The sequence below is a fragment of the Pinus tabuliformis genome, chromosome 7 (genome assembly GCF_031772625.1).
Source record: "Pinus tabuliformis cultivar Carrire ecotype Pingquan chromosome 7, CPIR1, whole genome shotgun sequence".
NCBI lineage: Eukaryota > Viridiplantae > Streptophyta > Pinopsida > Pinales > Pinaceae > Pinus > Pinus tabuliformis.
The window spans coordinates 666,839,034-666,863,968 of NC_142293.1; positions in this window are offsets into that span (position 1 = coordinate 666,839,034).

The following is a 24,935-nucleotide window of genomic DNA, read 5'->3' on the forward strand; positions in this document are numbered from 1 at the left end:
CCGATGTTCAAAACTTTTTAAAAAGAGGTTCTATTAAAAAGGCTCTCATCCAAGACTTTTAAAAGGGGATTTATTTATAGGTTTTTAAAAAAGAGAAGGGTTGGTTATCGAAAAAAAGGGTTCTTTTATTCAAAGTTATAAACAAAAAAAAATGAATTCTTTATTAGAAAAAAAAAAAAGTGCTTGAAGGCATTGTTTTAAAAGGCTCGTGTAATTCTTAAAAGGCTCATAAGGCTCATGTAATTTGTTTTAAAAAACAAAGGCGTTGATGATCTAATCCATTGTGGGCATTGCAATATTTAAATAAAAAGAAAGGAGTTTGTAAATTTTCAATATTTAAATAGAAAAGAGTTTGTAAAATTTTTAGTGAAAATGTTGTTGGTAGAAAGTTTGTCAACTCATTTATTCTATAGAAGCTAAGCAATAGAAAAGCTATGTTAAAGAGATTTTTATTGCAAATTAATATGCTTGTTGAGTCGTACTCAATAAATGCTCCACAAATGGGAAAATCTAAGAGGCTGATAAAATCAAAGCAACAACAAGAGTTGTTTGAGATTTATTTGAATAAGTTGGAGGACAAAAGACAAAAGAATGCTTTCGTAGATAACAACGTTCTTCCCCTCATTGCAGATGCAAAAACAACCAAGGAGGTTTGGGATAGCCTTGAGAGAAATTTTGGTGTAAGGGGGAATATTCAAGATGAAGATGAAGAGTTTGGTGAATCCCACTACTATTTGGTGAGAAAAGTTCACATGGGTCTAAAAACCAAGTGGAGGACAACCTCCTTGAATTAGTAAAGGCTAATAAAGAACTGGAAGTGATAGAGTTAGAGAAGGAATTGTAAGAGGAAAAATCTCTCATTGCAGATAAAAAAGAACATAATCAATATGATTCTGCAAATGCTTTTAACCTTACTATTGATTTCCAATGTGTAGATAAACATGATGATTATGAAGAATAATTAAAGTTCCTTGAAGCATGGCTTGCAACGCCATGTTTTGATAAATTTTTCATAGAAATTGCAGAAATGAATGTTGAAGATAACTTGGATGATGAAAACATCAATGAAATTTTTAGGTATTGGAGTCTTGAAGACATAAAATTTTATTCTCATCTTATGTTGCATCAAATTGATGATCGAAAAAATAGTGATGAAGGGCACACAATTGAAGATGGCATGTGGGAGCAACCCACATACAAGAAGATTTTTGAAGTGGAGCACATGCATGGACAACCTAAACAAATAGTGGAAGAGTTGCACTAGAAAATGAAGAATCTAAAGTTTGAAGCCTATAGTGAAAAGACAAAACTGAACCAATCCAAAGGATATAAGATATGGAAGGAAAAGAAAAAGAATCCAACTGTGACAATTTATTTTAATCATAAGCCTAGCTGAGACTCAGACCAAAAAACATCTTATTTTAAATTTGTGTGGTTGTAATTAAGGGGGAGTGTTGGAGAAACTAATTCCAAACACTTGTTAGGAGCCATAATAGTCAATCCAGGTGTCATAGTTAGTTTGAGTTCAATCCAGTTCGATTGAGTTTTAATTGAGTCACACTCCAGTCATTAATTATTTTTGTTTTCTATGTGTCTCCTATGTAATCTATTTAACTATTGATAATATCAAGAAGGGTACTTGCTCCACATTTTTCAATTTTTAACACATTCCACAAGAATATAGACTAAATTTTCTTTCATTATTCCACTATTCCTTTTATCCACTTCTATAATCTCAACCCTTGTCAACATAGATATTTGATGGATTGCTAAATATTTATTTTATGATAGAATGTTGGTTGATCAAGCAAAACTAAATTTGAAACAATAGACATATATTTTTGAGCGTTCTGATCAATCTATCACATCAAACTTTAGTTCGATGATCAACTCTGCTCACATCCATTCAATTATGCTGGACATGTTGGTTGTTGAGGTGCATATAGTTTGAAAAGAAAGATCATCGAATAGAGATAATGTTACATGCTCAGGTAACAAGTTTTAAATCATATATAAATGGATGATGACAACTATGTACAGGAAAATAAAAAAGTATTTGAACTTCAAATAATTGTGCAAACAATTACAACAATCCTCTAAGTTTTCCTATTAATTGATTGACCCATTAGCATTTTTCTATTACGTTATTGGGTTATTGATAGTTGTGCAGCCAAATTCTGGGGTCTTTATAAATTATTCATCGGTAATAAATGAACATTTATCCCATAGGAAAGTTGGTAACAGGATATAAAGTTGGTAACAGGATATAAATTATTTAATGAGAAAAAATTTCTAGTAAAAGTCCTCTATATATTTTTTGTCAAAGGATCTTACTTTTAGTGTTTTGTTGAACAAGTTGTTTCCCAACTGTTTGGGTTCAGCTCTCACTGGAAAGTTTATGGAATTTATGAAATAGTTATATCTGTTATAATTGTAATAGTAGCAAAGAATGCGAACAAAATTATAGATTCTCCAAAAATTCTATTTCCTGTAAAAAAAAATAATTATTTATATATTTTTGAATACTTCAACATAGCACAATCAAGCTTTTATATATGTAAATTTTTATATGGCTATGTGTGCAGTAAAGAGAGTAAGGGAATATATTTGAAATTTGTTTTGGCTATCTGGTTTGTTTTATTAATATGCTACTTTAGATGCTTTAGCATTGGTTTGAGTCCGTGGGACTAGGAGATTGGGCGACTAGATTATAGACAGTCATAGGTTCAAGTCAAGCGATTAAAGCAACTACACGGATAGTCCTAAGGTCAGGTCAGGTGGATAAAAGAGTTGAAGTTTCCACATTGTTAGGTTATGTTTTGTCTGAGTAAGGTTTGATTGAGAAACCCCATGTTATTGTTAGAGTTGGTTCCTATTCATTATGGAGAATGATAGTATGGAGGAATTTTAAATAACGATATAGTAATAGATGAAGGACAAGGAGGCCAAATGATTGTGTAATTGCACATTTCAGGAGCTCAAGGGATTGGCTTTAGGACTAAGACTGTGCAATGCACAGTTCAAGCCTGGCTAAAGGGAAGGATTGCACAGTTTTGGAGCTTAGTGGATGGGCTTGAGCATTGAGATTGCGTAGTACATAGTTCTGAGAAGCAGGAGTTATTCATTACACAGTGCCAAGAGGAAGGGTTATTGCTTAAGGGTTGAGACTATCAAATGCAAATTTTAGGAAGATGTTCATGGTGCTGGATCCACCAACATGTCAGGGGATATCCCCTGTAAGAAGTCCAAACTAGACCTCAAACCGTTTGGTGTAGGATTCCCAGTAGTGGGTCGTACTGTATCACCTTGACCGTGGTTACACGCAGAGGCAAGTAAGATGTCCCTGTTGGTAGCAAGGGTGTGACATGTGTAGCAAGCCAAGGAAGGTGCATGAGTGGTTCTAACACACGGAAAGTGAGGTGAGTGCTCCCCTTGGAAACCTGTGGAAGAACGCAGCTTGGAAGGGAAAGCACAAGTGAAGATGCATCACCAACTAAAAAGCAAGTAAGCTAGAAATCCAAAGTGATGGTTAAACCAACAACACATCTCAGTAGGATTCATACATACTTATTCAAAAAGAGTCCATACATGCATGCATATACAAATAGATACATATATCATTAGAGTAAACAAGATAACTGAAATACAATAACAACATATGCATGAAACATGCCGGCCCTGTTATATTAAGAAGTGAAAGTTCCAATCATATAGTACAACCATGACCAACCACTAATCCCAATAGCGAAACGTGATATTCACTACCGCCTGCTCCTCCAGAGAGATATACTAGCTTTGCATTGTGGAGAAGCCAAGGCTCATTACAATACTCTCCAATATTTCTCTAAGATACTCCTATCGGAAGCTTGGCTGACCAAAAGCCTCTACAATTAGTGATTAGGTCATATTTATAGCAAAGGGTGGGGTGACCATTGACATTCCCCTTTGTGACTATTCGCCTACTCTTATGACTCTTTAATTACTATATGAATATTACATTCAAGTATCGACACTTGAACTTCCACTTGACAAGATGTTACATACAATCTGCACATTTACTCATGTGAGAAAAAATAGGCTTGAGCAAGCCATGCAAGACATCACTAACACTCCAATAATTGTAGTAATACCAACTCTTTGACATCCTTGCGATGATCGAAGGTGGCAAACAAATTCCAAGCTTGGTCGTCTGTGATGGTGTCCGTGCACTTAAATGGTGGCATCCTACTGAAAGCAAACTCTTCCCTCCATTGCATCTTGGTATACTTATATGGCTCCTATGTCAAACTTGTCTGATTACATGCGCATCATCGTATTGAGTGCAGCTGGACCAGCAACATATTGATGCATAGTGTTTGTGTTGATCTCTGAGTGTGTGTTAGTGACCATGTGCATCAAATTGTTAAAATACATTTTCAGCTCGAGTCGGACTTGCTTCTTATCTTCGCCTCGATGAGTTTGCCAAATAGGTGGGTTTGCATGTGTGCACACAATGACATCCATGCTCCTGAATACCCTTGCATGTGATTGAAGCACTGCTCAGCCTATCTGCTCCATGTCGACTACTGAATGGATCTATAACCTGTATGGTGTAGTTTCATAAGTTTATGGATGTTGCACCTCTTGTTGTACTTGTTCCTACTGCAACTTCTTCTGTCATCTGTGCAGCTCTTGTTCTTCCTTGAGTTGCTGCTTCAGCACCTGCAACTTCTTCTCTATTTCTCCCTCTCCCTTTTCCCGATCCCCTTTTCACATCATCGCATCATAGCCTTAATCTCCAAATTTTATTTCATCACAAGTGGATTTGCTTAAGCTTGCAACTTTGTTCTACCTTTGTGTTGTCAACAACCTTCCTCTTGCATTTATCACATGCATGTGTGCTACCTTTTGCAGCTCGTTGTGACGCCACTGCCATTTCTTCCTGATATCCTTGTCCATGAACAACTTGATTTCTTCATAGATAAGCAAGTTCATAGACACTTGATTGACTGCATCCCTAGTTGTGCTCTGAATAGTGTCTTCAACTCTGCTCTCTTGGAAGCCATTGTAATTGCGCTTATGAGAGGCATACGAACACCTGCGATACCTGGAGGCATAGAAACACTCATGAAAAGAAATGTCAGTCAAAAACCAAAACAAACTAAAGGATTAACATGCAACATACCTCTGTGACTGTCTTTGAAGATTACACAATTTTCACTGGGAGGCTGGGAAATTGACTGCCAAAACTATGCAAGGCACAGTCCATGCTGTCGGGAGGCTGACTGACTGTTGGAACTATGCAATGCATAGTCCAACCTGGCCTGCTGAAAACTGAAACTGCGCAATGCCTAATTTCAGTCAGCAGTGACATGCAAACCAACAAACTGCATCGCATAATTTCTAGGGCCAGCGAGGCACTACCTCCCATAATTGCGCAATGCAAGCCTAAAGGTCAATGTTGGGCAATACTTGCATAATTTTTGGATTGAAGGCAGAGCATTCACTTCTAAAAATGTGCAGTGCTAACTAGGAAACACAAGGTCTAGGCTGAGGTAGCCGAGACCTGCCGACGGGCGACTGAGAACATGAGAAGTATGAATGCATTGTGAAACTGAGTGAAAACAAGAGTGAATGATCATGCATGTGAAATGGTTGGTGCAGGATTTAGAAAATGGGAAAACATGCATGTGTGTGAAACGGGTCACTCCAACGGCGACCGTCGGTGCAAAACAATATCATGCATGTGATAACAGTGTGATGCAAATGAAAATTGAAATGGTGCTTCTATAAGATAACATACATTAAAATGACAACAATCGCTCATTGAAATCAGGCAGAAAACACTCACACAAATAAAAACGCAAAAAGCAACAGAAACACAGTGCAAGACATGAAAAACAGACTTACCCTGAAATATCTAAGCTAAAAGCGCTAAAGACTGTTGGATGCAATGTGGGATGTTAGAGCTACAAGATCGATCTGAGGAATGAGCTTTGCAATGTCCAGTTCATAAGTTTTGATAAGATCGAGGTTATTATTTGTATGCCACAAATTTAGGAAAAACTGACACTTGGCGAGAGGTTTTTTAAATGATCTTTGCATGTAACCTCCAACTCCTAAGAATAGATCCCTAGATCTAGGGATTCCTTTTGGATGCTGCCTTTTTCTATTTCGGGAAGAGAATCCCATGCATGCAAATCAGTTTTGCTCGGTCCTAGAGGGAACTGGTCAACTTGAAGGCACATGCAATAGCCTGCTTGATTGAGAGAGGGATTTATGCAATTTCTGAGAGAAACTGAGCTAGATGTCCCAGAGCGATTGCGCAATTTTTGGGAGGGGCAGGTGATTGCTGCCCAAAATTGAGCAATTTTTGTTAGGTCCCAATAATACTAGTGTAACCCCCTTATTATATTGTGGTGCCCATGTAGTCCCCATATTGTTATTATTATGCCTCATAGAAACCCACTATTGTTATTGTTGTTCCCTTACATTATTATTGTTATGTCGGCTCTGATTATATTATGACCCCTTAAACCCTTATAAATAGAAAGGAGGTCTTGTCATTTGTATCATCTAAGAAATATTTATTTGTGTAATGTAAAGGAGGTTTCCCCCTCAAAGAGGCTGAATTCTAAGGCATTGATCTTTCTTTGTTATCTTTTTGTGAGCTTGTTTCATAACATTTGGTATCAGAGCTTTGGATTCTAGGGTTTTGTTGCTCAAAACAGGTGATCGTGGAATTTTCGCTATAACTTTTTTGATATGAAGTTTCAGAAGATAAAAAAAGACCATTTGAGAAGAAATCGGTGTGAACCTCAGGTCCGAATTCTAGATCTTATCTCACTATATTTTCGGAGATATGATTTGAGGAAGTTAGGGGTTTTGCAAGCTCCAAAATTTCATCTCAAACAGGTCCTCGTGGAAGTTTTGCAATAATTGTTTTTCTACGAAATTACAACCCATTTGAGCTACAATCTTGGTGAAGCTCGGGTCCGAATTTTAGATCTTATCTCACTATATTTTCGGAGATATAATCTGAGGAAGTTAAAGTTTTTGCAAACTCTCGAATTACATTCTAAACATGTGACCTTGGGAAAAGTGTCATAACTTTCTCTCTGAGCATCAGATTGAAATTTAGTAAGAAGTTTCAGAAAGATGACTGACAATAGTTTTCTGTGTATATTTTTTAGATCCAAACATCGAAAAGGTGACATGTGGCATGTCATACATATTTTCTCTACTGAAACATTATATAGTCAGGTCATATTAGGAGATTCTACATAACTCTTGCTTCCAGAATCCAATCTTGATCAGAATTGTAGGGCTAGAAAGAGGACTTAGAGGGTTATTGCAGGACACAATTTCAAAACTTGTAGATCTGAAATTATATATTTAAATTCGTTTTAAGATCGAGCTCCTAAAATGAAGAAAAGGAGATATGAGGAAGTTTGATGGCAAGGATCTGGTAAATTGGATACTACAGATGGAGCAATTTTTTGATCTACATGAGGCGCAACTATTACAAAAGGTACGTATTTCATCTTCATATTTAGAACTGAATCAATTTTTATGGTATAAAGGGCTTTGTTCTCGTAAACCACTTGTTACGTGGTCAATTTTCACAGAGGAAATGATAGCACATTATGAGGATACAAGGAGAAACACCTTCTTTAGCCAATTGATAAATCTCAAACAAAAGTGTTCACGAGTAGAGTGCATTGAGGACTTTCAAAAATTGAATATAAGGGAAAATGATATTCCATAGAAGCAGAGGATTGATGTCTCCATAGGTACTTTAAAGGATAGCATTCAACATGAGGTTCGTCTTTGGGAACCTGATTCATTGGAGAAGGCATTCAAGTTGGCAAGAAAAGTGGAAAGCAAAATTATGGAAACAAGGAAGTCTACCCCTCACAACTATAAATATGGAAGTGTTGTTTCTCCTATCCTTCCACAACCTACAAGTTTGACACCACAATAATTTGAAGAAAAAAGAGCAAAAGGGCTTTGTTACAATTGTGATAACAAATACACTAAAGGTCATAAGTGTGCTGAGAAGAAATTATTTTACATAGACTATGAAGAGGAGGAAGAAAAGGATCAAGAAACATCAAAAGAAGAGGACATACACCAAGAACCAACCATGGAGAAAGAAGAAATGAATCCAAACATATCTTGTAAAGAATTGGCAAGAATTACCACTCCTCAAGTTCTCAAGATAGAAGGACATATCAAGAAGAAAAAGGTTCAAGAAGTGAAAGATCACATAAAGAAAGAAGAAATGAATCCGACATATCTTGTAATGCATTGGCCAGAATTACCACTCCTCAAACTATCAAGATAGAAGGACATATCAAGAAGAAAAATGTTCAAGAAGTGAAAGATCACATCGAGCATCAAGAAATGAATCTGACCACATCTTGTAGTGCATTGGAAGAAATTACCACTCCTCAAACTCTCAAGATAGAAGGACATATCAAGAAGAAAAAGATTAAAGCAGTGAAAGATCACATCAAGCATAAGCAACAAGTTCTCCAACTTTTAAAAGATAATGCCACTTTGGTGCAGAATCAAATGAAACAACAGGCAGATCAACATCGCAGTGAAAGAAGTTTTGATGTAGGCGATTGGGTATTTTTACGAATACAACCATACAAACAAATGCCTCTCAAGCAAGCTAAGAAGGATAATAAATTATCACCAAAGTACTATGGTCCTTACAAGGTGTTGCAAAAGATTGGTACTATGGAATACAAATTGGAGCTTCCTGCATCTTCCCGAGTGCCCCGAGTTTTCCATGTTTCGTGCTTAAAGAAGGTTATAGGTGACAAGCTCCCAGTTCGAATAATATTGTCGGAACTTGACGAGGAAGGAAAAATAATATTGGACCCTAAAGCATTCACGAAAGCAAGAACCCGACAACTATGAAATCGATCAATTTTAGAGTATCTCATAAATGGGAAGAACTTACCTGCTGAAGATTCCACATGGAAGGATGGGAATTTTATACAGAAGCATCCAAAACTACTCAAGTGTTGACGACAACACTTTTTGAAGGAGAGGGGCATGTTAGGTCCCTATAATACTAGTGTAACCCTTCATTGTTATTAGTGTAACCCCCTTATTATATTGTTGTGCCCATGTAGTCCCCATATTGTTATTATTGTGCCCCATAGAAGCCCACTATTGTTATTATTGTGCCCTTACATTATTATTGTTATGTCGGCTCTGATTATATTATGACCCCTTAGACCCCTATATATAGAAAGGAGGTCTTGTCATTTGTATCATCCAAGAATTGTTTATTTGTGTAATGTAAAGGAGGTTGTCCCCTCGAAGAGGCTGAATTATAAGGCATTGATCTTTATTTTCTATCTTTTTGTGAGGTGGTTTCATAAAATTTTCTGGGAGGATCTGCACTACCTGTCCCAGAGGGATTGGGTAATTTCTGGGAGGAGCAGGTGACTGCTGCCCAAAATTGCGCAATTTCTGGGCTGAGCTGCAGTGTTGCCTAGATTGCGCAGTTTTTCCAAGGAAGCCTATACGAATGCTATGCATAACTTTGGAGCTCAGCAGTCTGCCCAACTGATTTTCACAATTTTTGGGCTAAGGTGTAGTGCTGGGCTAGATTGCACAATTTTCCCAAGGAATACTGTTTGACTGCATTGCACAATTTCTGAGCCCAGTAGGTTGCCCAATAGATTTGTGCAATTTCTAGAGGGAAGGTTGGTTCCCCTCCAGGATTGCGCAATTTTTTGAGGGAGCTATTCATCTAGTAACTAGCCCAAGTCTGGAGTGGTAGCCTGTGAGGGGAGTGAAGCAAACTAACATGTGCAGGATGGCAAGCCACTGAAAAATGAACAAAGCCTATGTACTTGACAGTGCAATACATGTTGCGAAGATGGTTGGTAGGGAGGCTCCAAAATGAAGCTAAGGAAAAATTTTGGAGGGTGGTTGTAGCGCTACAACACTTGGTGACACACTCGTAGAACTCCAGGTCTCTGAGTTGAACTTGTTTGTGAAAAGCAAGTCTAACACCTCTGGAAGTATTGTTCTATTCATCTTGGTTTCCAAACTTGCTTGATTATAAGATGTAGCATTTGCCAAGCTCTGGGTCAGTCGACACACATTCCAATCCAAGCCAACACAATTGTTTCAATTGGGAATGAGAGGTATATTGGTGCACAAGATTTATGGTCGTCAGGGTTTTATTTTCATCTCTGGTGTTGCTCCACTACTAACAAGCTTGGACAATACCCTAGCGGATTTACGCAGGAACACAAGCATTGCTCTGCTGGTAGTGAGCCTGGCCAGTACCCCAGCGGAGTTACTTGGATCACCTATCTAGCAGGAATACTTTCTCTTCTTTTTCCTTATTCATTTTTCTTTTTTCGTAACTATGCATAAAACTTATTCATTTCAGAGGCAGAAGAGGGATCTCGACTTATTGAGAGCATAAGAGTTTTTTCCTTCAGAGAAGTAGTTTATATATATCTCTGACATGCTCGTTAAGGTTTCCCCCATCACCTTAATCTACTTGACTGAGATGACAAGGATTAACCCAAAAGCAATCAACTAGAGTAGGTGATACTAGTTAGCACGCAAGCGTTGTGTTTTCACCAAGGTTCACTTCAAATAGTATGTATTTTCCATCGACATATCATGGACTGAAGATAAAAAGTTCTTCATATAGAGGAAATACAATAGATAACCAAGTATTCATAACTGCACAAGTCCTCTTGTAGTTTACCCACCTTGTCTCAAGAGTCGCACACGGTTTCATGTGAAACTGACCTATGGATGTAAATGAACAAGAAGACAAGAAAAAAAGGGAAAAGTAGAAGTAAATGCGTAAGAAAACAAGCAGCCAAACAAACAAACATGCAAATTAAGAAGCAAAAATGCATGCAAGAAAACAAACCAAAAGAAAACACTACTCCTACTCCTAAGCTAACGATGCATGGGCCTTCTTATGTAAACTGATACTTCCAATGCAGCCATTGGCGCATTGGTCGACCCATGTTCGTGAAGGCATGGTTCGCGAACAACGTAGTTGCTTAAACCAACAAGCATGAAAGATATAATGATGAAGACAAACACATCTTGGGTTTAAGTGTGTCCACAAAAAAGAAATGAGTGAAAGTGCATGAATGCACTCTGTGGACTTGCCATGGTGTTGTGCTACATTGCATGTAGATGTTAAGCATATGCATTCTCTTGACTATGACATGTAAGAAAACATGAGAAAGGTAGACCACTTGCATTGTGCAAGTTTGTTTATTGTGTAAGATTCCTCCAATGCAAGAGCAATGGGGTCGTGTAGTTCGAGTGGAGGAAGTGAAATCTGGGTGTTTGGTTGATATTCAATGGAAAGCAAAGAGTGATGAGGAGCCTTGTGTGTTTCAAAAATTTCCTGATTGGAAGTGAAACCAACCTTAGGATAGTGACGACCTGACATAACCATCAGCTCAGGCTGAAGTGCCTCGATAGTCTTCGGGGTTTCGACTTCGTCGACAGATAGATCATCATAGACCAGTGCCTTAGACATATTAACAATGATTGAATCAATATCGTGATCGGATGAAGAAGTAGAGAGATAACGACAACCAAGATTAGAAAATTCAGGATGTTTGTCAGCATCCTCATGTTTTGATGAATCATGTAGAGGGTTAGATGAGAAGCAAGTATTTTCATCCTCCACGTTTTCAGAAATGACAGATGATAGATTGGATGGTTTTTCAGAGGAAGATGTGTCCTCTCTGCAATGTAATGATAGGATGACATTCGACATGTCCTATGAACGATCAGAAGCAGAAACATCCAGAAATGAGTTTTGATAGGGGAAATCAATAGTGGTAGAACCACAAAGGATGTCAAGATAGACAGGGTGAGACACGGATGGAAGGGATTCATCCTTCACCATGGGTTCTTCTTAAGATTCCCACACACACTCATCATGAATGATGGCACAGGTTGGATGCATAACACCAACTTCGTCAAAAACTTGATCCTCGTTCAAAGCAGGTGAGGATTTTGGAATGGAAGAACATGAGATAGTTATGATCAAACTGTTTCAGAGGCTAGACTGGTAATGCTATTTGTGGAGGGATTGCTTGAACCTGTACCTAGCTAGTTCGAAAGCTATCAACCTTCCACTCTTCGTGCAAAAGTTAACAAATCCAAGGACATACAAGATGTTTTCTTGAAGAGAATATTCCCTCCTAAGCCTTCCTTTCCCAAGAAGAGAAAATAATTCAAACCTTTTCAAAGGGATGGCATTAGGAAATTGAATTTGGACGAGGAGACTATGAAGGATGTAAGAAAGAAGAATCTATGTTTCAGTTGTTAAGAGCCCTGGGCACTAGGGAACAGGTGTGTAATAAAGGAAAAAGTGGGAAAGGCTCATTATATTGAGGTGTATTCAAAGAGTGACAACAATGATGATGAGGAGGATCCAACACTAAAGTAGGATAAAGGATAAGGACACTAGAAAATTGGGGATGAGATTTCACAGGTTGGAGTCAAAGCACCTAATATTTCATGCATGTTAGGGTTACCCAGGTCTCATACTTTCAGAACCAGAGGGGTTATGACAAGGCATAAGGTGACAATATTGATTGATGATGGGGCTTCTCATAACTTTATAGATGTAACCACGGTTGGTCAGAGAGAGATTCCAATCGAGGAGTTTGATGGCTTCACAGTAGCCATACTAGGTGGCCATGAGATGGACTGCAAACATATGTCCTGAAATTCAAGCTAACCATGGGGATTTATACAATGACAAATGAATTCTTCATGGCAGACATACCAAACATCAATGTGGTGCTAGGAGTTCAGTGGCTCTATTACATTGGCAGGTATGCTACAGATCAGTGGAGTATGGAGATGAAGTTTAAAGATACATTGGATAGAAAGAAGGTAGTCATGAGGTACATACATCAGTATCCACCAAAGATAGTATCATATAAGAACACAGAAGAAAAATTGAGGTGGGGTGACAATAAATGGATGGTTGAGTGCTTCGTTATAGAAAATAGATAGTGAGAACATTTGTGACAACATCTATATGAAATTTGGGTATTTCTCCTTGAACACCAAAAAAAATCTAACATTCCTCCAGGTAGACCAAGAGACAAAGGCTTTGAAAATGTTATAAAGTTAGAGGAAGGAATGAAGGCTATCATTAATAGCCCCTATAGACTTCTAAGGGCTTACAAAGATGAAATTAAGAAGGCCATTAATGAATTTTTGAGATTGGGTCATATTCAGGTTAGTTCCAATCCTTTCTCTTCTTCAATAGCTATGGCTAAGAAGAGGGATGATACCTTACAGATCTGTATTTACTATTGAGCTCTTAATAGCATGAAAATAAATAAAACAATATCATATCCTCAGGATAAACGAGTTGACAGATAATCTAAGGGGAGAAAAATATTTATCAAAGATAGAATTTCATTCTGGTTACCATCAAATTCGAGTTTGGGAGCAGGACATCTTGAAGACATCTTTCAAGTGCCATTATGGGCACTATGAGTTCTTGGTTTTTCCATTTGGGCTAACTAATTCCCCCACAACTTTTTAGTGATGCATGAACCATATGTTCAACAAATAGTTGTAGAAGTACATCCTGGTTTTCTTTGATGATATACTTGTCGAAAACATTATTTGTGAGGACCATCTAGCGCACTTGGATGTGGTATTGGGGATTCTGGAAGAACAAGAACTATATGAAAAATATTCTAAGGGGGATTCCAACATGATAGAGATGTTGTAATTAGGGCACATGATTGGGAATGATGGGGTTTAGGTCCATCAAGAAAAGATCAGGAAAACCATCAAGTGGCTCACCCTAAAAAATGTAATTGCACTAAAAATCTTCCTTGGCCTCTCCACATGCTATACAAAGTTTGTTAATAGATTCTCATAGATATCACCTATTACATACCTTACCAAAAGGGGGGCTTTCAATTGGACCAATAAAGCACATGAAACACTTGAGAGGATGAAGCAAGTGATGAGTTCGTGCCCTATACTTGCACTACCATATTTCACCCAGCCATTCTGGTGGAATATGATGCTCTGGGGATAGGAATAGGAGTAGTTTTGATACAAGATCACCTCCACATAACATTTAAGAGGTGAAAACTCATATATTATAATGAGGAGCATTATTCAATTTATGAAAAAAGTATGTTGGCCATTATACATGCATTAGCCAAGTTCAGGAAATATCTCTTGGGCAAAAGGTTCAAAGTTAAGAAAAATCAAATTAGCCTAAGATTCATCATGGAGCATAGGAAGCTAAGTGAAATACAATAAAGGTGGATCAAAAAATTGCAGATCTATGACTTTGAGATTGAGTATGTCAATGGGAAAAATAGTTTAGTAACATATTCCCTTTCAGGGATGCCACCCACTTTCCCACTCATGGAGATGAAAAATGATTGGAAGTCATTGCTTCTTGTAGAATATTCCAAAAAAAAAATTCTTCTAACATGTTGGACATATTGATACAATATGAAACATAACAGGTCATGGATGACATCATTTACTACAAGAATTGGATCTATTTGGTACCAAAATCACAACTCAAGGAGAAGATGATGTAGGAAACTCATATCTCACCTTTGGAAAGATACCGAAGGTACTTAAAAGCCTACCAGAAAATCAAGGATAGGTTCACTTGGAAGGAATCAATATGGACGTGTTGAGGTTGTAAGGGAATGCAACATCTGCCAGTAGAGAAAAGTTGAGCATAGTCATCCAGCATGATTGCTACAACTGCTCCCTATCACTGGGCATAAATGGCAGAGAATCTCCATGGACTTTATCACTATATTACCTCAAGTACAGGGTAAATACTGCTAATATGCAGTGGTGGAATGGCTTATGAAGTTCACACACTTTCGTCCATACCTTCTAAATATTAAATAACATAGGTGGTCGAGTTGTTCTGTAATGAGGTCTCCCAATTGTGTGGGTTGTTGAAGACCACCACGGGTGACAGAGACAGTAGATTTATGGGTCGCTTCTAGCAAGAGTTATTGAGAATTGTGGGAATGGAGTTGACATAGAGCACTAGTTGCCATCCACATATTGATGGATAGGATTAGATAGTCAATACATGGTTGGAGGCCTAGCTCATAAACTATTTATTTGTCCAACATAAGGCATGGCTAAAGTGGTCACGCCTGGGGAGCACTACTACAACACCTCTTTCCACATGTTTATTGGTATGATTCCCTCCAAAGAACTGTATATATATGATGCCCCAACATCTACCTATCACATGTCGGGGGATAGTCATACCTCTTTCGCTAAAGATTGGATTTAGGAGAGCTAAGATATCCTATGAGTCCTCAAAGAGAACTGCAAATGGCTTAGAAATAACAATAATTATATGTAGACAAGCTCATGATAGAGCACAAATTTGAAGTGGGATACATGGTATACCTTTGTCTTCAACCCCACAAGTACTCATCACTCAAAACAAATAGAAAAGTTGTAGCCCAGGTTCTACGAGCCATGTCAAATCGTTAGATGAGTTGGAAAAGTGGCCTATGAGATTAAGAATCTTGAAGCATGTAAAATTCACATCTTCCATGTTTCCTACCTCAAAAAAACATTGGGGGAGCATTTAGCTCCCACCATTAGACAAGGAGTGAGAACTAATTATATTTTGAAAAGAGATTCTGGAGATAAGGGAGTTAATTTGAGGAATAGAACCATGAAGGAGTACCTGCTGAAATGGAAGGATTTAACAATTGAGGACGACACTTGGGAGGGTGAATAGGTGCTTGAATATATAGAGCTAAAGTTCCTTGAGGGAAAGAAATCTTGCGTGGGGAGGATTGTAATGTCCCCAACCACTTAGGCAGCAAAAGATAGGGTTCTGCAAGCCTAATAAAGTTCCCATAGAGTAAGGCGGGGAAAAAATTAACTAAGGGAACATGATTCTCCTTTAAAGTGGTAAAAAAATGATCATATAATAAGCTAATTTAAAGTCAATTTCAATTATAAAGTGAATAGTTCCTAAAGTCATTTTATAAAATTAAAAAGGAAAAACGACAGCAACAGTGGAAACTAAGTTATAAAAAGGGAAAAGTGAGGAGTCTCTCCTCATTCTATCACTTTCCATTTGATAAAAATGGATTTTTGGAGAGATTAAGGAGAAGAGCTTATGGTTTAAGAAACCCTGGCTACTATTGCTAGCTTTGTTGTTGAAGTTATACACCCTAGTTGGTTTAGATAGAGGAATAACTCAGATTTCTCCGTTGTGATACCAAAAAGAAGAAGATTTTTAGAAGTCATTGAGGTAAATGGCGCTATCAGTTGAGTTTTATCTCTTAACTTTGAGACTTTAAATAAAGTTGACAGACTAAGCTATCAAATAATTGTGGGCAAAGTTTCATGGAGAAATGATCCATGTTTCTAAGTATTTCTTAAGTGCCAAGGAAGAATTCTATTAAGTAGGTCGAATCATTTGTAGGAGAGCCCAAATCCTCATTACCGTGATTGGATGGGTTCATCCTTGGCTAGGTAGTCAATTTCCTCTTGATTTGCATGCCAAGGGTTCCATATTTAAGTTCTAGACATTTTGTTTTGTGTGGGACAAGTTCTACTTCAAGGGAAATCATTTTTTTAATGGCTTCAGAGAGTTTATGGGCGAGGTTATCTTGTATGTTCTTGTAGAAGTTGTTGAATGTGGTGTGTCTGGGATTGTTTCCCATTTACTAAGTGTATAAATGTCAGAGGAGGCCACAAGCCTATGTGTTACTTGTTGGAGGATGACTTAGGCTTGTATAAGTCGTATTTCTTTATTGGTTTGAGGCCAAGTGCCTTGGTCTGCTTGCTGAGCATTTACATCACTGGCAGAGTGTGCATTGTAATATTTATGTGGCTGTAACAATGTTTAAAAGGCAGAGAGGTAATGGTATGTTTATCTACTATTGTTGAAGGTTTCATGAGGGATGAATATCATATTGAATACTCATCACTATGTCCAAGCTAGGTTCCTCTATTTCCTATTGTAATGTATTCTATTCATCAAAATTAACGTGATGAATGTGTACCCTCAAACTTACCGTTAATGCTCTTCATATCAATCGTTCATATATATTTGAATATAATGTGCTATTCTAATTGCTAGTATGAGGTCTTGTTACATGATAATGATAATGCCACCGTATATTGTTGCTCAAAACAAATAAAATAAAACTTCACCTAGAACGATGTGATCACAAATTCTTTGACGTAAACTCTCATTTAAAACCTCATTAAAAATTCAGTCATTTATTGGGGGGCATATCTTACATTTTGCGCCATTTTACTTTCTTTATTTTAAGTTTTTCAAATTTTTTTTTTTTTAATACTACCAATGGCTAATTTTGACCAGTAATATATTACTATTATTAACATCATCACCATGGTTAATTTAAATCTTAATTCAAGATTTTTTCTTTCCTTCATTAATTTTATCTCTTCTTTATTATTTAAAACAAAAAAAGTTATCTCCGAGGAGAGTGTTTCTCCAAAAAAGATTTACCTACCACTCTATCATTATTCAAAAAAATTCTTTTGTCACAAAGGAGAATGTTTGTCAAAAAAATATTTACTTACTTACACAATTCAACACCAAAAGTCTGTTGGAAGATAATTCTTCCATGTATAATTTAGAATTAGTTGCATATTTGTAGGTGGATATTGAGAGAATATCTCAACCTCCCTATTTATATTTGGAATTGGTTGGATCTCACAAACGCCATAAATATGTATTGTATCCTTATGATTTAAAAAATATAATAGAATTATTCATTTGTGTGTGCGTCTCTCAGTTCTTTAACACGGTATTAGAGCCTAGCTAAGCTTGACTCCCTTAAGGGAGAGCCCAGAAATATGTGAGAGCAATGATAGTTGCTTCCTGTAAATATGTAGGTGTGTGAGATCATATTAATTTTTCAGTGAGTTTTTTTCATGTAAATTTTATTATAATACTCGCTCAAGATCCCTGTGGTGAGATTTGTTTGATTGACTGTGGAGTACGTTGGCCTGAATATATAGTTGTGGGGATCCAATTAGTGAGGAAGTGAATCTCACCAATGCAAAACAATGGGGAAGTCTCGTAGCAGTTTAAGTCTTAGTTCTCAGTCAACTAATGGATCTAATTCATTTTATGCCTCGAGCGAACGCAACATTAGACTTGGGAGGTGAAAATTATGCTTCGTTGCAAACGACTCTGATCTGATGTCGTCGAATAGGGTCGTCTCCTCCATCATCGATCTGTGCAGCAACAGTGGTGCAAGAGAAAACATATGTCTCTAGTGGAAACCACAATGGACGCTACCTAAATGATATTCAGGTGCTCGATTTGAAATATTTGACAGAACACTGATATTGCGGTGGTGAGCTCCAGTATTGCAGCAATAATGCTCCAACTCCTGGTGCTTCCTTCTTTACTTTTATCAACCTGATAGTTCGTAACAAACTTGGAAGCGACGGTGCTGTATGCACAAGTACTAGCTCTTACTGCAGGCTGTCACTTGGTCAGCTGGCACAAGTTCGCTAGGAGCTTAAGCCAACTTCTATGAGTTCTCAGAAGAAGCTTTAACTATGATGAAAGAAAACTAACTCTACAGGGGCTATTCTGTTTGCAAAAAGAGAAGGAAAACTAAAATGTAACGCAAACCATAATTTACCTATTAACCCTACTTTTGCAAGAAAAGAGATGAAAACTGATGAAATGAGTGCCATTCACTACTGAAAAGGTAAATTGCATGTATTCAAGCTAATTCTAAAAATAAATGAGAAGAAAACATCTTCTTGTGCTTTTGAGTGTTTTTATGTGAAATTATTATGCTTGTGATTTATCTAGTTGTGATTGTGCAGAGGTTTGGTGGCAAAGGAAGATGGAGTTGGCTTTTGCAGAGGGTGAGGAAGGTGTGGAGAGGTCCTAAGAAGCCCCTAGTACCCTTCTAAAGACTTCCATAGCGATCGAACTTCGAAAAATCACTCACAGGAAATTCTACAGGAGGCTGCAGGGGATCTACTGGAGGATCTACAGGAGGAGGCCGAGAGTTATTTTTGGAGTTTTGAAGGTGGAAAAATGATGGGAAAGGGGAATAGAAGGTTATATGAAGGTGTTGAGGTGTTTATAACTTTTCAAGGAAGATCAAGGACGAACATGATGGTTGGATTTGTTCAAATGGCAAGAAAGTATCTTTATGGAGAAAAACATAGAAATTAGGGCAGTTTGGCGAAATGCTGCAAATGACTTGGGAAATCTATGAGAAGTGAGCTGGTGCTGGATGTTTTATGGGTGTATGGTGGGATAAGGTGTCCCTACAAGATATCTACACATCTACTTATCAAAACTGACCAAAGAAAGAACTAATTATACCATGAAAACAGAACTTTGTCTAGCTTAAACAAATTTCTAACTTACAAACAGAAAATGTTGAACAGTAACCTATGAACAGAAAAGAATGCAGAGAGATCTAAGGTAAAAGAACATGAAATGATCTACGCAACTGAATCTGAACCAATATCAATCTTTTCAAATCAAGTTATCACAGTAGCAGTTGCATGGAAGAGCAAAAATTGTGTTTTTGGTGGCAGCAGTAGTGCCTTGACCTGAAATCATAGTCCCAGGAAGGGAGAAAGAAACTCAGGGCCTGCTATTGGCCTTTTTGAATCTTATTCTATCACTGCAGTAACCTACTTGAGCGACTGAAACAAAAACAACCATACTAACCATCAAAAGCAACATAATCTAACAAAGTAAAATGAATCTATGCAATAGAAGTTAACTCATGAACTGAAGCAAAAACATATAAGTACATAGTAGGAGGTGTTGGGCATCCTGGGTTGGGCCCTAACCCAAGAGCTTCAGCCCTCTGAAAGAGATCAGTGCTGGCTGAAAAACTGTTTCATCTTCATTATCAAAAATAATAGTTACATTACATAAATTGTTCTCAAAAAAGGAACTCGAAAATGAGTTGAACACAATTCTGCACAAAAGTGCGAAAATCTACTAATAACTGGCTAACCTATTGAGGCTCTAAGCCTCCTTATTTATACAAATGGAGTTCTTCAACAGTCCTCCTAAAATCAAGGAACTCGGCTTCGTAGAACTAGAGATAAACAGCAGTCCTACTTTACTTACTCGGCTGCCCCTTGGAATCATCAATGTGGACCTTTGTGCTCCATGTCGCTGATGGAGGATTCAAGGAAAGGGGTCATAAATGAAGGAGACACCCCCCTACAAGTCCTCTTCCCTGTTTTCCTCGATTTTTGGCTGCCATTTTCTCATAAATCCCTTGACTTTGTCCAAAATTGACCAAAAAATCTGCATAAGGCAAATATTAGACTACATGGAAAAATGACTAACCCAATTCACTCTATTAGCATAAATATATTCAAAACCATGCAATAAACTAATCAGAATGGTGGATTAAGTCGAAATAAGAGGCAGAATGAGCCCATATAATTACCCATTTCTGGGGCTCATCATCACCCCCTGCTGAATGGGTTGCTCATCCTCTAAGCAACTAATCTAACTCTTCATCCTTAATGGCTCTGACAGATTCCCTAACATCCCAAGCCTCTGATGTGATGTCTTCCTCTTTATCATGGAAACCTGCTTTCTTATCCACTTCTTCCCATTGTTTCTATTCTTCCTCCTCCTTTACTCCTTCCAGTAGTCCTTGCAGCAGTGGAGGACTGAATTTAAGGCCAATCCAATTTGCCTTCAAACTTTACATTGAATGCTTATACAGGGGCACCCTCCTTATGGATTCTCTCATCCTGTTTGGGGAGTGATACTCCTTAATCCTTAGGCTATGTGGCAATGTATTCCACCTTCTCATGCAGGCATGGATGCAGTCATCTCCAAACAATCTCTCCATATCCTCAAAATGAGCAATAGCCTGGGCTTGCTTATCAACATAGTCAGGGACAACTTGAGGATTAGCTACAAGGTGTTGGTGGGCATAGATGAGAGCCAAGGGTTCTGCTGGTTCTTCTCTAATCATCAGGGGTTCACTTAGCTCTTTTGCCATCATTTTCTAGATTTCTACTGCCCTTTTCTCTTCATGGCTCATCCAAGATGCCATAGCCATCAATTGCAAGTCTCCCAACGCAACATTTGGATCCCATAAGTTCATGTCAGTAAGTGCCATGTTGTGCAGGTAAAATTCTGCTAGCTTCGCTTTATCCTCAGCTGAACTATGATCACATAAATGCATAAATTGGCCATAATCCTAAAAAGGTATTGTGCCCTTCTGGGCCAGTGTCTTAATATGAAATTGGAGCCACTAATCTTTGAGGTACAGCGCGTATGATTTGGTTGGCTTCCTGCACTGTAATGCCTCTATTACCAAGCTAGCCATGCAGGCTAACTAGGCTTCCTTTTCCTATAGCTGCCTTTTCAAAATCAATACTTCATTTTCTGCCTGGGATTCTTTTTCCTGTTGCTGTTTCATCAATGTCTCACTGTCTGTCTAGGGTTCCTCTTCTTGTTGCTGTAAATTTGCTACCTCACTGTCTACCTGGGGTTCCTCTTTCTGTTGCTGTCCTTTTAAGATTGACAGCTCATTTCCTCCATAAGGTTCCCTTTCTTGTAGCTGCTTTTTCAACATTTCATTTTCTTCTTGCAATTGAGATCTTCTGATGCTTTCTGTATGCCTCACCATGTTCAATTCTTTTCTCATCTCCCTTAACTTGTTTTCCATGTGCCCAATGTCTTCTACCCCTTTTGATTTTGCAATCTGCATCCATGTATGGGTCTTGACTCTTTCCTTTTCCAGCTCGAAGAAAAGAGGCACTACAAACTTTTGTGGGATGATCTTCCCACCTTCCAGAAGGTTGTAGTAGGAGCCTAAGTTAGGCTGAGGTCCAAGGTCTGGTATCTCTTTTGCCTTATCTTCCTCCTGGGTCTGTTCTTCTACCTTCTTTTCAAGTTTTTCAGTTTCTTTGAGCTTTGCCAATGTCTCCTGTAGAGAGGTCTGCACCTCCTATAGGACTGCTTTAGAGTCCATTAATTTGATTCTTTCTTTCTAGGTAGAGGTTTTAGGACTTTCTCTCTCGTAAGTGACAAAGATTTTGGAGGGAAGTTCCTCCTTTATTACAGTAGGTACATCCTCAATGATGATGGGTTCCTTTGAAGGTGGCTGAGGCTTCCCCATCTTGATTCTGGTGCTCTTTCGAGCTTTGAAGTACATATATGGTTGTCTTTTTCCTTTCCTTTTTGCTTGGCTGGAGTACTAAATGCAGCAAGAACAACTACTACTTCTCTTGCTAGTGTCTTAGGAGACACTTCTTCTCGTTGTTTTTCTTCTTCCTCATCTACTGTTTTGCCTGTGTCTACTGTCTCTGATTTTGTTTCTGCTGTCTCTGGTGTTGTTTTCTCCTCTACCTGCTGAGTTTCTGCCTTTCCTATGGCATCCTTTTTCTGAGCTGTCTTGGGATTCTTCTTTTCAGGTCTTATCCTGTTCCTTTTCTCTGCTGTGGTTTTACCTTTTTCTACTTTTGATGCTGTTTTTTACTCTGCTTTAGGTTCAACTGTGGTGGTGTCATGTTTCTCCTCTCCTCTTTGTTTTTCTTCTTTTTCTTCTTCCAATTGAATATTCTATGATTCTTCATGGATTTCCTTCTCAGGTTCCTCTTTTTGTTCCTCTTCTTCACTGCCAGATGCACTAAGGTCATCAGTGAGCATTTTTATGTCATCTTCTTTAGTCATGTTCCTGAAAATTTCCCAGGCTATAGGGATTGTGTATGTGTGGAGGGCATCCTCCACCAGCAATTTAATGAGCCCATGGTGAGCCGGTTGGTCTGGAACCCCTGCATTCAATTTGGTGCTACACTCTATCAAGGATTAGAGGAGAAAATATGGAAGACTAAGTTTTCTAGATGCAGACAGGTCCATGCCATATCTTAGTTCATGTAATAGTTTGAAATGATAACCATAAATGATGTTGTATCTTCCTTCACAGGAGATATACTTCATGATCTCATAGCTGACCTCACCCCATGGATGAGGTATACTTGTCCTCCTGATCCCATTCTTATCCTCCACAGGATGTTCATCAGGCTAGAAAAAGGTATTCTTAGCAACCTGTCCTAGTGGTTTTTCTTCCTTGCTCCATTGGAGCCCAAGTGGAAGACTTGTAATTCTGCTGATGAAATCTGGTGTAAGTTCTATGGTTAGACCCCTAAAACTGACTGTAGCATGGGTTTTTGAATGGGGTCTTAAAGATAATAAAAATCCCTCTGTGACTTCCTCATCATACCCATGAAACTTCTCAAAGAAAGGCATCTAATTTTCCTTGGTAAAGAGGGCTACCACTTCTGGGTGTTCATGCAATTTGGTGGAATTCAGAGGCTCCTTTCTCATAAAACCCCCTGTCATGATGTTTAGTGATTGCTGGAAATTCTCAGGTGAGGAGGAAGGCAACAAAGTTTCAAACCCGAAAACAAAGGAACAACTGAGGTTTTTTCTTTCTGGAACCAGAGAGGGAATTTTTCGTGCTCTTCTTTTTTAACAAAAGAAATTTGCAATTTTCCTTCACTTCAAACCCTATTCTCAAACTTCATTTACTTCTCGGTCTGTTTGAGGGAAACAATATCTTTTTAAAAAAAACAGAGAGTATATCAGATTTTTCCTTTTCACAAAGTAAGCAGACCACCTAATGCAAATTCATTGTTTTACAGGCTTAATTTCCTATGGTTGCATCACTTATTCATACAGGAGAATACCACGAAGGAGAAAGAGATAGAATTTCAGTGCAGAGAGTAAAATGGAGAGACTGTATATATTTCAAAAAAAAACACAAGCAGACTTTTGTTCTCACTTTTTTCTTTTCAACTCAATACTTTGCTTCAAATCCCACCACCTTTTGTAGATATATAACATGCAGAGTGGGTTTTCTGAGCCTACCTTTTTCGAGCTCGAATTTTCCAAAAAATCCCAAATTTTCCCTCTGTAGAGCTGCTCACTGGCCTTCCTGTAGAGAGGCTCCTGTAAACTGTGTTTCTGCTCCTACAAAGTGCGATAATGCTCCTGTAGAGCCCGATAAGTGGAAGGGTTTCAAAACTTACAGAGAGCGACTGTTTTGAGGTTTTGAAGGTGGTAGTTAAGTTTTTGTAGTCGAGAGCACGACGATGCAAACAAAGTTGATGAAGGCGTTGACTGCAGCGTATTTAAGCTTATGGCGTGTTCTGCGGCGACAAGGTGAGGTGGCAGGAAGAGTACGTTATCTTCATCCAGACCGTTGGTCCCTACTCCAGTGCCATTATGATACTTCATGTCGCCTGCCTGTAATCATTTCCATCATTCCTGTTATATGCCGCCACCACTACCTATTTTGAGTTTTTCTTCCCAAGTTGAGTGAACACACGTTCCGATTACACCCACTAAACGTTGTTTGAATTGGATGAGGCTTGTTTGAACTGGACGATGGTGGCCAATTAGCTGGCCACTGATTTCATTTAATCGTGACCATCTCAATGGTTCATGCAGTTTCTAAATCATATTCATGCAACAGAGGAATGGGTTTAGTCACTTACCTGTTAGTTGCTACTGTGCTTTGCATGCTCACACTTTGGCACTCTGTTCATGGATTGCTGCTGTTGTTGGCGCTTGTGGCTTCTGAACTGGTGACTTGGCTACCTCATGCTAGTGATCCTCTAATCAGGAATAGCTCCCTGCGCGTTGTACACCTGTGGTTGCACTGACCCTACCTCTAGAGCTTATTTTTTTAAGAGGATCAGCTGTTACAAGAATCCTGCAGGATTTCCTATAACTGCTTCTCCTTCTAAAATTTCTAGTTGAGGTTTGAGCAGGGACTGAAGAGATAACTGAGGAAGGTTCTGAAGGAAAAGGAAAAGTAGTTGGTATGCATTAGGTAAGAAACATGTTAAGGATTTTGTTTTTTTATTCTTCATCATTTAAAAAA